The sequence below is a fragment of the Camelina sativa genome, chromosome 3, assembly GCF_030686135.1.
Source record: "Camelina sativa cultivar CO46 ecotype springtype chromosome 3, ASM3068613v1".
Taxonomy (NCBI): domain Eukaryota; kingdom Viridiplantae; phylum Streptophyta; class Magnoliopsida; order Brassicales; family Brassicaceae; genus Camelina; species Camelina sativa.
Genome location: NC_141882.1, coordinates 17,518,187 through 17,521,425, shown reverse-complemented (window position 1 = coordinate 17,521,425; position 3,239 = coordinate 17,518,187). Strand labels below are relative to the sequence as shown.

Below are 3,239 nucleotides of genomic sequence, written 5' to 3'. Positions count from 1 at the left end.
GGCAAAAGAACTCCTCGCTTAATCTCATCCCGGATAAAGTGACAGTCATTTTCAATGTGTTTTGTCCTTTCATGAAAAACGGGATTTATGGCAATGTAGATTGCTGACTTACTATCACAGTATAGCCGCATCGGCTGATCATGTATAACTCCAAGGTCGCGAAGAACGCGCTTGAACCAAAGAAGCTCTTTGGTGATGTATGCCATTGCCCGATATTCTGCTTCTGTGGAGGACATACTCACTGTATCTTGATTCTTTGTCTTCCATGATATTGAAGAATCACCGATTTGAACAATATAACCACTAACAGATCGACGAGAAAGAGGACATCCAGACCAATCAGAATCACACCAACCTGTGATTTGAAAATTTTTCTGAGCACGTAACAGAATACCTTGGCCTGGATTACCTTTCAAATAATGAAGAACTCGTAAAGCCGCATGCCAATGATCATGCCGTGGAGTTTTCATAAAACGTGCCAAGACATGAACACAATAAGCTAAATCCGGTCTTGTAGCTGCCAAATATATCAGTTTTCCAACTAAGCGGCGATACTGTCCGGGGTTGGAAAGTAGTGGCGAGGTGGAGAGACCCAACTTGTGATTCTGGTCCAGCGGAAAATCCACAGGTTTACAACCTAACAACCCTGCTTCGTCAAGGAGCTCCAAAGTATATTTTCGCTGGTTCAAATAAAACCCCTTGATGCTTCGAGAAACCTCAATACCCAAAAAATACTTCAAAGGACCAAGATCCTTCATCTTAAAGCAAGAAGCCAAGTAACCTTTAAAGAGATGCAAAGCTTCATCAGAGTTACTCGAGACAATCATGTCATCAACATAGATCAAAATATTGATCCGTATACCACCTTTATCAAACGTAAACAAGGAATAGTCAGAGAGAGATTGAACAAAACCGTACTGTCGCAAAGCCTTAGTTAACTTCTCAAACCAACAACGAGGTGCTTGCTTTAATCCATACAATGATTTGCGCAGTCTACAAACTTTGTTGTCGTTTATGAGATAACCAGGAGGTGGCTTCATGTAGACTTCCTCAACAAGATCTCCATGAAGAAAGGCATTGTGCACATCCATCTGGTGCACAGGCCAATTGTTCCCAACAGCAACCTGTAAAAACATTCGGACAGTGGACATTCGCGCAACCGGAGCAAAGGTTTCACCGTAATCAACACCTTCTTCTTGTTTGTTACCAAGAGCAACCAAACGAGCCTTGTAGCGAAACAACTATCCGATGAATGACCACTACGGTGGCAGTGTTTACACACGGCTGTTCCATCGTCAACACGAACGGACGAAGAAACACGACCCCGTTGATGAACCGCATAGGCGGTGATGTCAGCCACATTATCCTCCTTTTTAACATTGTTCCTCAAGTCTTCCTCTTGATGAAGAACATTATACACTTCCTCTAAAGGTTGAATCGGCATACGTGAAACCAGAGTCGACTTCACCGTGTTGAAGACTTCATCAAGACCCGAGAGAAAATCATGAACCTTGTCTTCCTCTCGATCTTGTTCCTGCAATGCGTTGAGATTGCACTCACACTTCCCACACTTGCACACACGCAATGGCCTGTGATGAGCCATGCTATCCCAGATCTGGTTCAATTTGCCATAGTAGCTCTCGATGGTAAGCCCTCGTTGCTTGCAGGAAGCCAATTCCGCTTTGAGTTGCTGAATACGGGGACCATTGGTAACCGAGAACCGTTTCTTCAAGTGATCCCATAAATCCTTAGCTACGTCTCGGTGCGAAATATTGGAACGCAACACCGGATCAATGGTCATCCGGATCCAGGAGATTAGCAGCGCCTGAATAGTCCACCAATCTTCGAGATCAGATGATCCTTCTGCTGGTCGAGCAATGGATCCATCGATGAATCCAAATTTTTTGCGAGAACAGAGTGCCGTCTTCATACCACACGCCCATTCTTTGTAGTTCATCCCTCTTAACAGCGGATGAGAGATGATAGCTCCCGGGTTGTCGGCAGCAGTCAAATCATATGGAGATATTGTACGTCGTACCTCCACAGTGGCATGATTCGGGATCGTCGAGTTTGTGTTCATCGGGTTCGGGGTCGTCGAGTTCGTGTTCGTCGGGTTCGTACCAGCCATGATTAGTTAACAAAAGAAAGAAAAAAATTGTGCTTCTAGCTCTGATACCATGAACGAAACAGAGGATGGAATCGATATATCTTCAATATTGAAAGAGGAGTACACATACATATAAACACGAGAACGTATCCCATATCGTAAATGCTACAGATCTCTACGAATATACACTAAAGATTATGGAAAGTAAATAATCTCCTAACCAAACATACGGGATGTGATTTGAGAATCCCATTACCAAAAGTGTTATCTTTTTATTTATTTTGTTTTTAATTAAATTTTGAAACTTTTTGTGTTGTGTTTTTGCTTTAGCTATGGACATTGATGCTTCGTATAGCTTGTTTTTGTGTGGGAAATCCTCTGTGGGAACTGATACAACAACTCGTTTGAAGCACAATAATTCCAGATAAATTCCAAAGTTTCAATCTTTTTTACAATCTGAGATCAAGTATTTAGTCAGAGATAATGATTCCTTCAATCTTTCATTGTTCATGAACTCTATTTCAACTCATAGGCTTGGGAGGCTTCTCATTTTGTCTTCGCGGTTGCTTTCCACTCACGATGTTGTTTGTTCCTCGGTAAGCTCTTTTAGTTTCTCATTTGGTCTCATCTGTTTTGTATTCTCTTAAGGTGTTGTTTTTAAGTTTCTTTCAGTAACTTATTTGAGATTCCAGTTGGTTTTGTTTGTGTCACAGGTCGAGGTAAAGAGTTTTTTAAACAATGTTGGATTAGATAGTATAGTAAGCAAGTAATAAAAATGTCTGGAATCGACGAAAATGCCGAAGAATATTTGGGAATCTCGAAAGGGTTGTCTTATGTATTCTTTTACTCTATAAATGGAAGATGTTTGAGTTGTGCCTTTGATACAGTATGTATGTTGTTAGAGATAGAATCCCAAAACAAGAAGTAATATCAAAAACACTTTTATTATAATAGTATAGAAACAGAATAATAAAATAACAAGAGTAAAACTCCCAAAGAGAACTATGTTCTCTTCCCTCGGCCTAATCCGATTGAAACCTCCAAAGCACTTTCTAGCTTTGATGAGTCTTACAACCTAGACTTCATCTCTATATATAATCAAACTCGTAGAGTAAAACCCTAAGAGAAAAGG

The 3,239-nt window shown here is 40.8% G+C and overlaps 1 pseudogene; it reads left to right on the top strand.

Annotated features, from left to right (window-relative positions):
* Nucleotides 1-2,616: 2,616 nt before the first annotated feature.
* Nucleotides 2,617-2,961, top strand: LOC147947069 (biotin--protein ligase 2 pseudogene; annotated as a pseudogene).
* The last annotated feature ends 278 nt before the right edge of the window (nt 2,962-3,239 follow it).